General features: G+C 44.0%; 1 protein-coding gene and 1 long non-coding RNA gene across 5 annotated transcripts in view; one reads left to right on the top strand and one right to left on the bottom strand.

The window, feature by feature from the left end:
• Positions 1 to 1,241, bottom strand: part of SNX16 (sorting nexin 16) — a 29,652-nt gene extending 28,411 nt beyond the window's left edge. The window contains exon 1 of one of the 4 annotated variants that reach the window (XM_075023504.1): positions 1,082 to 1,241. The gene's annotated coding sequence lies outside the window, so the exon portion shown is untranslated. Of the gene's footprint in view, positions 1 to 260; positions 1,016 to 1,081 lie in introns of those variants that run through there. The other 3 variants (XM_075023506.1, XM_075023505.1, XM_075023503.1) reach the window with 3 other exon arrangements.
• A 212-nt stretch (positions 1,242 to 1,453) lies between these two features.
• Positions 1,454 to 14,673, top strand: part of LOC142029504 (uncharacterized) — a 39,046-nt gene continuing 25,826 nt past the window's right edge. The window contains exon 1 of the long non-coding RNA XR_012649942.1: positions 1,454 to 1,817. This is a non-coding gene — a long non-coding RNA (uncharacterized LOC142029504). The remainder of the gene's footprint in view (positions 1,818 to 14,673) is intronic.

A 14,673-nucleotide genomic window follows, 5' to 3' on the forward strand; every position in this document is an offset into this window, starting at 1 on the left:
AGACACTTGCCGAGTTAGGTTTTATAGAATTTTTAAAAAATAATCATTTGGTGCCGACTTCAATTAAGTTACTTAACAACATACTCCACCCCTTTACGAACTCAAAATTGGGGCCTGCTTATCACACCTCACGCACAGACAGACAGGCACACGGAGGGAGACAATTCCTGCCCCAAAGCGCCTGCTACCGAACTAGAAACAACTGAAGGCAACTCCCCCCTCCCCCCAATTCCACAGTCGGATGCGCTTACGTTGCCTACCTCCGCCTGCGATTTAATGGTTCTGAAAGAGACACAAACCGAACAAAAACTGCAGTTAGCTCTCAGTCAAGCCACCGGCGACCGGCAGAGCCCCGAAGCGGAGGGGACCCGCTGAGGGCAGGGGCGGGGGGTTGTGCAGAGCCGCCCGCAGCGCAGCGGTTACGCCGCTGACCGCGGCCGCCGGGCTCCGTCAGGCGCCCGGCACCGGCGCGGAGGGGAGGCGGCTGCCGCCCGCGGGCCGCCACGCTCCCTGGATGCCGCTCGCGCCGTTTTACGCAGCTTCAGGAGCGGCCACCGAGCCGGCGGCACCGGAGGGGCCCGGCTGCGCGGCCCGGCGAACCTTGCCCGGTCGCCAAGGCTTCGGCAACCGGCGGGTTTCACAGCAGCGCCGGCTGGGGAACCACCCCTGAGGTGAGGCGCCGCTCCTCAGTCCCGCCCCGGGGAAGAGGAAGGGGGGGTCCGTCCCCGCCGTCCCGCCCGAGCGGCACCGGCCGCCTCCGCAGACCCAGCCGCCCGCGGCGCCCCCCACCGGCGGGGGCCGGCTCAACCGCCCGCGGCCGCCTCCGCACAGCTGCGCGGGAGCTGCGCCACTGGCCGGCGCGGCGAGGAAGCGGCGGGAGCCGGCCGTGCCCGGGACGGGACGGGCGGCAGCGACGAGGCTCCGTTCCCCCAGCCGCCCCAACCCGAGCGCCCCACCGCCTGCCTCCTTCCTTCCCGGCAGGCGGCGGCGGCGGCGCGTCCTGCCCCGCTCATCCCTTCCCACCCGTCGGGCGGACGGGGAGGGGAGGGGAGGGGAGGGGAGGGCGAGCGCCCCCGCTCACCTGCTCGCCGCCGCGCCTGCTTCCCTCTACCGCGCGGCCGCTGGGGCCGCCCCTCCCCCTCGGCCGGCCCCGCCCCGCCCCGCCCCGCCCCTCCGCGCGCCGAAAGGGAGCTGCGCGGCACCCCGGGCCGGGGCAGCGCGCTGCTACCTGCGGCGCGTGGCGGGCGGGGAGGAAGCGGGCAGGGGGCGGGGGCGGTGTGGGGACCACAAGTACCGGCCTGCCCCGCCCGCCGGGAAAGCCTTCGTTTCCCGGCAGGCAGCGCGAGGCCGCGCCGCGGCGGGACCCGGCCGCGTTGCATTTCGGGCGCTGTAGTTCCCTGGCGTCGCGGTGCCCGCTGGGACCCGTAGTTCCCCGGGGTGGGGCGGGGGAGCGCCCTGAGGGCGGTCGGGTCTCTGAGGCGGCCCTCACCGCTGCCGCGCCCGCAGGCCGCCCGCCTGGCCGGCCCCCAGGGCCTCCGGGCAGCCGCGCAAGGGGGAGCGGGGAGGCGGCTCCGGGCCCCCTGACAGGGTCCGCCGGCCCCTCGGCCGGGCGGGCGGCCCTCGGCGCCCCCGCCGCGGAGCGGGGCGGGAAGGGGCCCGCGGGCGCGCGGGGAAGGGCGGCGGGTCTTCGCCCTCCCGGCTCCCGGGCGCGGAAACCCCAGGGGCTTTGTCAAGTGCGGGATGCGGGCGTGATTTCGCGTAACACCACCATAAAGTCCTGCTGTACCGCGAGGTGCTTCCACACGGCCGCGTGACAGGTGTGGTAGTGGATAAAAGCGATTAGTGAATCTGCCGGGGGAGGGGGGAAGGAGGGAAATCACTGCTCTTAAGTAGTGGGAATAAAGCGGTATCTCAGTATCTCATAGTGACCTAGGTATGTAAACAGGGATATGATAAGTCTGGAGAAAATGAACATGGCACAATTTGTGTCAAAAGGTGCATTTTCTTTAATATGTTTTATATTCTTTATACATCACATAAAAACGTGATACCTAGAATTTCTGAGAAAGTCTATTGAGTTTTCATCCAGAGGTTACCACACGCCTGTTTTTCTGGGATTGGCTTTTCCCCCCCTTTGGACCTTTTATCTGGAAGGTACTTGAGCACTTTGGGATTTTAGGGTGACAGCAGCTGTGACTGCTGCCCAACATCTGTCTCACGTTCATGGGTCTGGAAGCCGTTAGATGCTTCCAGAAAATATTGCACCTTTTGTTCAAATGCTGCGCAACTGATCTGCGTGTTTATAATAAACTTGATACTTTCTGCAGCGCATGGGCACACAAATAGTGTAGCAAACCTGTGCTGGTAAGGTGATCTGATCTGTGATTGCAAACAGTAGAATAGGCCTGTTGCATTACCCGTGTCAATATATACTGCTCAGGGGGCTACTGTTACCACTGGAGTGTAATTCTTCTGCTGGAATTATATTCTTAGCGTCTTAGGGAATTTTGTTGTTTTTTTTCCTGTGTCATAATGTTTAAGCAGTACATTGGACTGTTTGGAATTGATTTTGAACTTAGTGGGTTTTATGGATGTTGGTCTTTCAGGCAATTTCCGCAGATTTGGCAGGGTAGCTAGCATTCATCATGAGTAGAATTAATAGATTTGAAAAGCATTTCTGAATAAATAGTTCAGAAGCCATGCCATGGGAACTTTTTTTAATCTAATTCTCTCTTCCCAATTCTGTTTTAAATATGTAGTACTCGGAAGAGATAAGGCACTGGATTTTTGAAATGTGTTATACTAATCCATATATTAAATCTGGGGAAATTTAATCAACTGCATTTTGAAAATTGCATTGCCAAACCTGATATGCCAAGCATATTACTATTATGAACTTTAAACTTTGTCTCACTCAAGGTGAAAATGCCCTCTAACATAGAGTGGCAGAGGAGAAAAAACTGTTAGAAACAAGAGAATTCTAATTTCCTGTTGTTCAGAACACTTTTTTCTATAGTAGTTGATCATATCTGAGCATTAAAATAATTTAGTTGTATATTCTATTTTTTTTAATGTAAAAAGTTATTTTTAAAGTTTGCTACCTATGCTGAGCTACTTTTTAAAAACAAATGAGATTTTTTCACCTCTATAAACATTTGATAGTTATAAATACATGTTTTTCAGTTTTCTAGTCAGCTATCCCAACAGCTTGTGGCATGACATTTATTGTATAGGTAAACGTAAAATTTTTAGCAGCCCCGCCCCCCCCCCCATGATAGTGAGATCAGTTTTCACTATGACACTGTCGATCAAGCAAGAGTCCTATACCATATCCTTTGAAGAGGACAGGACATTTTTCATCATGGTGAGCAGGTATAGGATCAAGGTGTGAGGCTGCATTTCTTTGTTTATTTGGAAATTCCAAGGAAGTCAGTGGGATTTTTGGCTGCTGAGGAATGTGGGCTCAGTGCCTTCATGTCACAAGGCATTATTCACCCACAAAGTCATCAGGAATGACTGTTGCTTCACTGGGGTGAGAGAAACTATGCAGGATTAAGGTGAATTAAAATTGGGTCTGTGCCTTTCCTGGTCTTCTCTTTACAGTAGTTCTTCCATGTATACTCTGGCTGTAGCAATCCGTGAAGCTTTGAGACTGCCTTGCTTCAGCTGCTTGTGTCAGCAGAAAATCTGTGGCTTTCATTGCAGGCTAGATGAGCCACCCTGTGGCAGTGCCGTGCATTTCACCTTTATTGAATCGAAAGGTCCACAAAACTAGTTTTACAATAATGCCTAAGAGACTGGAAAGTATTTGCTGGACTGCCCTGGAAAGTATTTATTGTTTATTTTCTGCACATACTTGTACCAGATGCCACCCGTATTCTGCCTTCATCCACTAGTTATTTGGTTTTCCAGAGGATTTATATATATATATAAAAATAGGCCTGATCAAAATCTGTCAGGCCATCATAATCCTTTGTGCCAAAGACCTGATTTTTGCTAGTGCTAGCTGGTTAGCTAGCTTAATTTAACCTCGTTTAGGGGATAGGGCTTGCAAAATCAGAAAAGCCTATTAACGTAAAAGAACTTTATGCAACCTCTGTGAACTTCCCAGCACTTTCTCTGCTGGGAATAAGAATGCAGGAACTGCCAATCATGTAGCACTAGTGGTCCAGCAATTCAACTTTCTGTTGTCAAAAATATACAAATAATCCTATAGATGACAACTCTGGGATAATCTGCTATTGAATTAAATGTAGCTTCTGCTGTGCTAGTCGAGGCATAATGTGATACATTTTGAAAGTCCCACCTGCCCTCATGATCATGTGAAACACTGAGGGCAGATTTGCAATCAGGTTATGGGATTTAGGCACTCAAATCTCATTACATTTCAATTGGATGTAGGCATTCAGATTCCATTGTATTTTAGAAAAATTCAGGCATTCAATCCCATTATATGTCAGTGGGATTTGGGCCTTTCTGTCTCAGGATACTGTGAAACCTATGACTTGGAGGATATTTGTTTTATGACAAAACAGCCAATTTTTTTTCTCAGCTGTAGAGCCTTCAGCATTAGAAGTGATGGAGTTTCTCCTAAAGGCAATTCTTTCTGTAACTCCTTCCAGGTGCAAAAACTACACAACTTTAAAGAAGTACAGCTGGATATTTTGAAAGTAGATATAAGCATTGAAACTGGGAATTTCATAAAATGTGGGCATCCTATTCCTGAGTTGTGATACTGTAATACTTTTAAGCAGTTGCCATGTCATTCTAATGTGTCTCCATTTCATAGATACTATATCAGCCTGTGTGTGTATGTTGTATTTTCATACTTCCTATGTCTGTGTGGTGCTACTTCAGCACGTGTTCAGAGGGACCTTGGCTTTTAAAGGGCTGAAAAAATTGACCTTTTATACATACCCTTTGAGAGCTCCTGTCCTTGGGAGGTTGAACTACACAGTTTCTGATATCCAGTGGTCAAAAAAGACTGAGGCAGAGGTAAGGGATGGGATTTAAACTCCGTTGCTGGCTGGCTTTTTGCAGGTTTGGTCTGACTTTCTGTGATTCACTGCTCTGTGGCTGACTGTGTTCAAGCTTACTTTGAAATCATCATGAGGCATCTCGCTTCTGCAGCATAGGTTCCTGGAAGCCTGCACTCCTTGTTCAGAGTTCGAAGTATTATGCTGAGGACTAGGCTCTCCCAAAGTCCAGTCCTCTGTTAGCTCTAGATCTTTATGGTTTCTAGGACTTTGTTCTAGCTCGGGTTTTGAATTTCAGATTTGACCCTTGTCCAAAACACTCAGGTGTGGGATACTGATTGCCGCTTTGTCTCCTAACTGATTACTCACAGCCTGGTAACATCTATCTATTATCTTCTGATGCTTGCTGTAAACTTTACTCATAATATAGTTTTACACCTAAATTGGTTTCAGGGTGGTATCCTGACAATAGACTTCTTATGGAATAAAAATAGACTTAATAGACTTTTTGTGGAATACCAGATTCACAGGTATGGTTTAGCTGCTGTGTATTATTCTAGCAATGCACTGAGCTACAAATGGGACTTAACAGCTATTCAGTTATGCCTGTTGTGCTTCTCTCTTAGATGGGACTCCTCAAGCAAGAAAGCAGAAGCAGCAGCCTTTATGGAGTTAAGAAATCCGTGCCTGCTAGAGGCTAGGTCTACTTTGAGTTATAGGGAATTTTTCTCTCTCAGGGATTGCTTCTGGGTAGAGAAGCTCACAGGTGTTATGGCCAGAATGTTCAGAGGAATGAACTATAAGTGTGGATTTTAAAATAATATATGAGTTACAACATTTGCTTCTGTCCTGTCGCAGGTATTGAGATCCCTAGCAAATTGTATCCTTCCTTATTCCTTCCTTTTTATCCTCACTGTGAGCATTTTCAGCCCCTGTCCTAGCTGGATATATCTTGCTTTGGCTTTAAAATACATAAGTAATTGTGATTATCCACTGCTAATAATGATGTATCATTAATAAATAAGAATATATGGAAGTATTCTGATAATTGATGTATGATGCTTAGGGGAAATTGTCCTAGAAATTGACAACTGAAGACTTGTTGACATCCGGCTACCCTTCTGGAAAAAGAACAAAATATGTAATTTTGCAATAGGTAGACTTCGTGATATTCCACTGGGGTCCTGCTTTCCCTGCCTTCTTTGCCGTGCTCTTTATTGGTAAAATCAACTTTCAGGGACTCTTAGTCCCCTGTGATCAGTGGGAAAGTTTGCAGCAAGGCAGATTTACCTTAGTGGAAAAGGATTATGTTGGGGAACATTTAAACAAACTGGACATATGGAAGTCCAGCGACCTGGTAGGATGTGCCCATACTGTTGAGGGAGTGGGCTAATGTCACTGCAAGGCCATTGTCGATCATCTTTGAAAGGTCGTGGGGTCTGGGGGAGGTTCCTGAGGACTGGCAGAAAGAAAATGTCATGTCCTATTTCAAGAAGGATGAGAAAGTAGATCTGGGGAGCTACAGGCCAGCAGTTGACCCCTGAGAGGGTGGTAGAGCAAATAATTTGGGAAACCATTTCTGAAAATGAAGGACAAGAAGGCAATCAAGAGTAGTCAGCATCATTTTAGGAAGGGGAAGTCATGTCTGACCAACCTGATAGCTTCCTGTGATGGGGTGACTAGCTTGGTGGGTGAGGGAAGAGCAGTGGAAATTGTCTATCTTGACTTAATCAAGGCTTTTGGCATGGTCTCGTGTAACATCCTCATAGATAAACTGATGAAGTATGGGCTAGATGAGTGGACAATAAGGTGGACAGAAAATGGCTAACAGCTGGGCCCAGAAAGTTATGAGCAGCGGCACAAAGTCAAGTTGGAGGCCAGTCACTAGTGGCGTATCCCAGGGTTGATACTGGGTACAACCCTGTTCAGCATCTTTATTAATAGTCTTGATGATGGCACAGAGTACACCCTCATCAGATTTGTGGACAATAAAAAACTGTGAGGAGTAATTGAATTACCAGGTAACTTTGCTGCCATTCAGAGGGACCTCAACAGTCTGGAGAAATGGGCTGTTAGGAGTCTCATGAAGTTCAACAAAGGGAAATGCAAAGTCCTGCCCCTGGGGAGGCAAAACCCCATGGAATAACCAGTTGTTGTGGTTTGACCCCAGCCAGCAACTAAGCACCATGCAGCCGCTCACTCACTCCCCTCCCTCGCTCCCCGCAGTGGGGTGGGGGAGAAAATTGGGAAAAGAAATAAAACTCGTGGGTTGAGATAAGAACGGTTTAATAGAATATAAATAGAAGAAACTACTACTAATAATGATAAGACTAATAAAATGACAACAGCAATAATGAAAGGATTGGAATGTACAAATGATGCGCAGTGCAATTGCTCACCACCCGCCGATCGACGCCCAGTTAGTCCCCGAGCAGTGATCCCCCGCCCCCACACCCCCCAGTTCCTATACTAGATGTACATCCCATGGTATGTAATACCCTGTTGGCCACTTTGGGTCAGCTGCCCTGGCTGTGTCCTGTGCCAACTTCTTGTGCCCCTCCAGCCTTCTCGCTGGCCGGGCATGAGAAGCTGAGAAATCCTTGACTTTAGACTAAACACTACTGAGCAACAACTGAAAACATCAGTGTTATCAACATTCTTCTCATACCTAGCTCAAAACCCTAGCACTGTACCAGCTACTAGGAAGACAATTAACTCTATCCCAGCTGAAATCAGGACACCAGTGCAGGCTGGGAACAAACCAGCTGGAAAGCAGCTTTACAGAAGAGGCCCAAGGAGTCCTGGTGGACACCAAGCTGAACATGAACCAGCTGTGTGCCCTTGCGGCAAAGAAGGCTAAGGGTATCCTGGGCTGCATTAGGAGGAGTATTGCCAGCAGGTGGAGGAAGGTGATCCTTCCCCTCTGCCTAGCACTGGTGAATAACATCTGGAGAGCTGTGTCCCGTTCTGCGCTCCCCAGTACAAGAGCGATACAGACATACTGGAGCAAGTAAGCAAAGGGCCATGATGATGATTGTGGGCTTGGAGCATCTGACAGTGAGGAAAAGCTGAGAGAGCTGGAATTGTTCAGCCTGGAGGAGAGAAAGTTCAGGGGTGTCTTATCCGTGTGCAGAAATACCTGATGGGAGAGTGCAAAGAAGTCAGAGCCAGGCTTTTCTCAGTGGTGCCCAGTGAGAGAACAAGAGTCAGAGAGTGCAAATGGAAATATAGAAAATACCACCTGAATGTAAGAAAGCACATTTTACTGTGAGGATGATCAAACACTGGAATAGGTTGCTCAGAGAGGTAGTTGCTTGATGATATTTAAAACTTGACTGGACACAGCCCTGAGCAACCTGCTCTAGCTGACCCTGCTTTAAGCAGGGGCTGGCCTAGATGATCTTGAGAAGTCCCTTGTAACCTCAACCCTTCTGCAATTCTGTGAGCTTAGAGGCCTGCCGTCCTGCTGTTGCTGCAAAACAAAAAGACACCAGACAATGTTTCTATTCCTGTTTTCCTAAAAGCATCTACTCTTCAAAGAGTATGGGAGCAAAATTTGTTCTTCTCATCTGCTGTTGTGTGATGAAATAAAATTCAACTTGTTGCAAGTTGACAGGTAATCTTTGAATGTACTTTCTGATACTTTTTTCTGAATAAGGTTTTTTCCTTCTTTTTTCTTTCCTGTAATCAATCTGAAAAGAGAAGAACATACCCAGGGAGTAGAAAGAATTATTGTTAATTGAATAGTAGACTACATGGTTTCTTTTCAATCTAAATAAAATTATTATGGCAGAGATTTCAGGCATTTTGATTGAGGAGTTATATTCATGTGCAATAATGACTTCATTACATGCATTTGAAGCTTCAAGTTTAAAAATGGCTAGTTTGCTCTTAGATAGAAGAAGTGGTTTTAAATGTTCTTTGTTTTACATCATTGAAACATTCACTTTCCTTGTGGGGAAGAGGTGGTTCTTTCCCAGTAATAACCTTTTGGACAAGATGGTACGCTGTGCTGTAATTTGACATAGCAAAGCTTCTGGTTCTTTGTAGAAGGTTTTGGGTTTCCCCCCTAATGCTCTACAGCTTACTGTTTTGTATGGCACAATGTATTTTAGTATTGATTTGGTCTCAGAGGTCTCAAAAGTATTTCTTTCTCTGTGGGGTAAAGAAGAAAGTTGGTCCTGTTAAAACATGAACGGACACACAAGTGGGACAGACTCTGTTAACTGTTTCATGGGTTTCTGTGTGACCTTGGACAAATCACTTCACTTTACTGTTGATTCCCAGGTTTTACTATAGGCTCATTAAGTGAGTTAACAAAGTTACAGTGAATATAATCTTCTTCTAAATCTGGAAGGCATCACTATTACTTGCACAACCCTGTGTTCTGAATTTAAAGTGATACTTGTCTTTCCTGCTCAACACAGCTCTGTTACAATACGCTCCTTCTGCACACAATCCCTAATACAGCCCTATAAAGGGCAGTGTTCATTAACTGTATCCTGTGCACAAAGGATGTGAGCTTGATTCTTTTCAACAATAATACAGAAACCTTTCAATTTATTTCCAAAGTTCAAATAGCAGCAGTGGTGTGAAACAGCTTTGTCTTGGAGAGACATGTGGTGCATTGATATGGAAATGAGCACACCCTGTGCTTCAGTAAGTGCCAGGGTGGCAATGTTCAGTACTGCCACACTTAAGTGAGCTTCTGCATTGTCTTCAGCTTGGGTTCAGCTAGCCAAAATTCTGGCAGTGTTTCCTTCTGTGTTAGAGGTAGACTTTGAAATGCTGCTATACTTGACATCCTTGTATGTAAAGTTGGATAGAATCATACTCTCTTTTCTTGTGAAGTAGCAACATGTAGTTAGTTATTTTTAGATTAATATTATACAATAATGTATTTTGTTTATGGTAAAAACCAGCAGATAATTTGGACTTTTGGCTTTGAAGAAGAAAAAAATCTGTCCTTCAGAAGGACTCTATCTATTGCTTTCTGTTTATTTAGCCTTTTAGTCTTTTTCTATTTCAACTCTACCTTGTGAATTGCAATTCAAGACTATGTTGCACACTGACATGTTAATTTAGCATTAACATTTGCCAGCTATTCTAGGGCCGGAGGCTACTGTTTAGTGATTATTATTATTGCTATCTTGCAGAGACCAGAAATGTGCTAATCATTTGCAGATGCATAGAAAAACATCATTATTTTCTGGATGGATTTGTAACTTTATATTGAACAGGATGAAACAAGTGATGATAACAAATATTTCTGGCAGAAGTTGATGAGAGAACAAGGGTTATCACATGAAGTTCAATCACTTACTCATTTTAGGCCTCGACATAAAATTTTTTATTATCAAACAGTATTTATCGTGATGGATGATTACATAGAGCAAAGACTCTTTTAGGAGAGGTGAGCTCTAGTTGGAATACCTCAGCTGATCTCAGCTGCAGCAAATTTCACTGAATGTGTGTGGTAGGAAACCCTCAAATCACAGAAACTGAGCGGCGAGTCCGCTGCACAGTGTGTCCTGCACTTCTTGTCTCGCTGTCATCTGGACACGGTCCCAGCAGCTGGAATGCCCATCTCTTCCTTCTGAACTGCCCACATGTCTTACTTCCCAGTGAATGTAAGAGTATGGGAGGGAAGCAGAGGGTGGGATGGTCCCAGCATGCCGGTAGGACACAGCCACGTCTCACACCCTCACCCAAGATGGGAAAAGCTCCCAGGTGCCACAGCTTAGAGGTAGTAATAGGTACCTGAAATGTCATTTCACCTAGAAACTTGGACACAACTGATCACTAGCATATTGCAGTATTCCCAAAAACTCAATAATTTTAAATGAAAGGGAAAATTAGACAGCTGTATGAGTGAATAATGTCTTTTACGTGCTGAGGAGGAAGGCAATCTTTAGGATGCCTTGTGAATGAAAATATTGCTGTGGCTGGAGGTAATGGAAGCAGTAGGCATTGCAAGTGTAGGGTGACATGGCAAAAAACATAAGGATGGTTGTAAGAAAGGTAAGCAATATTAGATGGAGATTTTCTGTCAGAACTGTCACAGATATTTCTAAGGAGATATAGTATGTGATGGAACAAAGTCAATATTAAAATGATCAGGTTTTATAAGAAATCAGTGTTGCCTTCCACCACTACAGGTGTGAATATGCACATCCTCACAAATGCATACTACCTGCATAATTTAAAAACAAACTTAATTTCAATGGTGTTACTTTCAGTGGAATAAGTGCTCCTAAATGGTCTCACGTCTTAGTCTGACTTTCTCACTGTACAGTAGTAAGGACATGAAGTTTCGGCATGAAGACCTTGGCTTACTAAGTCCACAATTGCCACTGAAAATTGTTTTAAATCTTTTAATAAAGATACAGAAAAAAGAAGAAAAGTAGTTAGAGAATTTGAAGTATAATTTATTAAGTGAGGTTTATAAATACACATTTTAAAATAAAACCTGTAACTATAAAAATACATAGTACAATAAAAAGTAAAAGGTTTTCATTTCATCAGCATTCCCTAATTGCTTTCCTTTGTATAAAAAAAGATTTTAGAAGGAAGTTCTTCCTCCTGTTAAACTATATTATAGCTAGTATTAAAGACTTTATCAAATGTCTCTTTTGGAAAAAGAAAAATGTATTTGAGGTGGATTCAAGTTATTGCTTTTCCTAAGTTTATGCTCTGATATGGCTTTGCTGGGAACAAAACAAATAGACACAAAAGGGGAGAGAACAGCAAAAGCTGACATTGCACTTTTTAGTTTTGATGCTTATTTTTAGCTTGCAGCCTTATGAGTTGGAATGACAGGCACACTATGCCATCTTTGCATCCAGCCCAAGACCCAGCAAACCTGCATCAGCCACCTTTCAGGTCATGGATTGACAATGAAATGAAAAGAGGTTCTGTATTGGTCGGCTAGATCAGATTTCTTTCACACCAAAGAGAAGAAGAGAAGTAGGAAAGAGCAAAAATAAACCAGAGCAAGAAAAAGACAAATAGAAGAAATGTTGCATGTAGGACCCAAATCTTATGTTCTGGATGATGTTACAGATTAATCTAAAGAGCAGTGAACAATCATGTGACAAAGGGAGCTGGACTTCTCTTACTCTGTAGAATGTAGAATACAGGATTTTACACCACAAAGCTCAGTGTATGAATTCTCCTTGCCTGGTATTAAATGGAGTTTCTTTGGTGTGAAACGAATTGTGTGCTGTAATTTGAATGGTAGCAATCTGACTTTTGTGCAAGAGAGATGGTTGAGAGGAAGCATAAATAATAACCTTACAATTTCTTTCTGACATGTAGATCATGCCGCACATTAGATGATGAAGATATTTCTGTCCTTTGATATCCTGTGTTCTCACAACAAATTATTATACATCAAAGAAATGAGTTCTGAGTCAAAATGATAGTAAAAGTGATGAGCTAGAAAATAATGTAAAGAGCTGGTACCTATGAAATTGCTGCAAATGTCTGAAGAAATGGGGTAAAGGAAATTGCTCACAAAGTTGTTCAAATGACTTAAGCTGCTGTCTGAAAAATAAATAATCTGGGATATGACTATTAAAAATGAAATGTGGTTAAAAGCTGAAGTTTTTGAAGCACTGTATCCAATACTGTATTATAAGCCATCTTTCCTTAACCTCCTTCCCTGATTAAAGTTTTAGAAAGATTGTAGTGGGGGCAAGTAGAGGGCAAAAGAGTTGCCAATATCATAAAGAGTCTTTCTTATCTAAGTCATTAGTCCTTTTCCGGCCATGTCAATAGTGGGTTGAAGTTGTCATTGCCAGAAGATTATTCAGTGGTCTATGTGAAATGAATTGATGGTTTGTTCTTGTTCCTGTTAGATATTTACATCACAAAAAAAGATTGCCAGGATTGATACCACCCAGCTGATATCAGAGACTAAGCAGTGGTTGAGGGTTCATTGCAGAGAGAAAATTGTAATTAACATGATAGACAATCCTTTTAGGAAAGGGTTAAGTGAGTGATGTAGAGTGGTAGGGAAACTTGTCCTTTTTGCTGACTAGACTTTTGTGTGATCTGGTCTAGTCTCACTTCAGTGGAGTGTCTTTCCATACCCACTTGGGGACAAGGCTTCTTCTTACCTGTGTTTAGCCATCTAAATTTATGTTTGAGGTGGTTGTCTGGGATCCCTCATAGCCCATATGAAGACAAAAGCATTTTCAGAGGACTTCAGTTTCTCAGAGATAACCTTTCTGGAGATTTTTTGAATCACTTTGCATGGTTGTCCATGTACAGAAATGTTGAACTCCAGGTCATCCCCTCCTGCAGGAGCAGCTGGGTCTTGGTTTTACTCATTTGGCAAGAGAGGAAATTCAAGTAAAATGACATGTGGGTTAAACTTTTCCATGACGGCTACAAGATTAAGAGCAGAGATGAACAGAAGGCAAAATGTTATATATTCTGGGATACTCTTCCTATGAAAAAAACAAAGGAGGAAATTGTATCATTTTAGTGAGTGTTAAATATTCATGCTGAATATGTTAGTGATGCGACTTACTCTGAAGGCAGAAAGCAGTGTTACTCAGAGCACAGACTTTCCACAAATTCCTGCAGTGTAAGCTTGTCTTTGATAACTCTTCTTTCTGGGGCCCCAAATTAGTCACTTAGCTCTCTATTTCAGTTTCTAAGTCAATAAACTGGGGATAAACTGTACTTTCTATCTCCCTTAAAAAATGTTACTTAAGAATTCAGTGTTGAATTACAGGTGAACAGTGGCAGGTATGTGCTCAAAGGCCCAGACTGGCACCAAGATCTCTTGAAGTGGATGGTACAGACTTAACTTAGATATCTAACTATCATACTTCTATCAGCAAACAGTTATAAGCTGTACATAAATCTTTCAGCTGCAGCTTTTGAGCCCTCCCTTGTGCTTCCCTTATGGTTGTGGCCTTAAATTTATTTTTTTTTCCAGAAGGAAAAAGCAGAAAGGTTACTCTAAGCTGTGCTCTTGGTGATATATTTGGATGTTATGGAAAATTGGAAAACAAATTATTGCCATGTCTTATTAAAGATCCATGTGTCTGGACCAGATGTTTGCACTACAGCCAGTTCTGCTAATGAGGAAAAGGGTAACTAACCATAACATGATTGATTTCTGGGTGAAGGTCCATCTTTGCGTCTATCCCTAGCAGGTGTGTGTATTTTCTGTATCGCAAAAAATACACATTTTCTGTATTGCAGAGAATATTATATAGTCTGTCCACTACCAGGACTTACAAAACAAAATATGTTGGCAAAGACCAACAGATCAGCATTCTTTCTTTAGAACACCCCCCCCATACCCCCCCCCCCCCCCATTATTTATTAAAAGTACCTAGACAAGCAGCAAGTGAGTTTCTTTGATTATACTTTACTGCTTCTTTTGCCTTGAACTGTGAATTGCGATTGCTTAGATAAATGCACGGAAAGACTGTCTGTTCTCACTTTGGCTTTCAGAAATACCTCTTTATGTTTTTCAGTGAGGTACTGTTTTGTAATTTACATCATCAGTCTCATTGTGTGAATCTCTACAGGTATCTCAGCAACCTCTTTAGGAGTAATACAGTGTGGGTTACCATTTCCCTCTGCTTTCCAACAGTGAAAGAATAATGCTCTCACAAAGCTGTGCTAAATTACAAGACTAGCTTTTTCTGTGCTAACTCCCTATTGTTATGTATGA

This window comes from Buteo buteo, chromosome 3 (genome assembly GCF_964188355.1).
Source record: "Buteo buteo chromosome 3, bButBut1.hap1.1, whole genome shotgun sequence".
Classification (NCBI taxonomy): domain Eukaryota; kingdom Metazoa; phylum Chordata; class Aves; order Accipitriformes; family Accipitridae; genus Buteo; species Buteo buteo.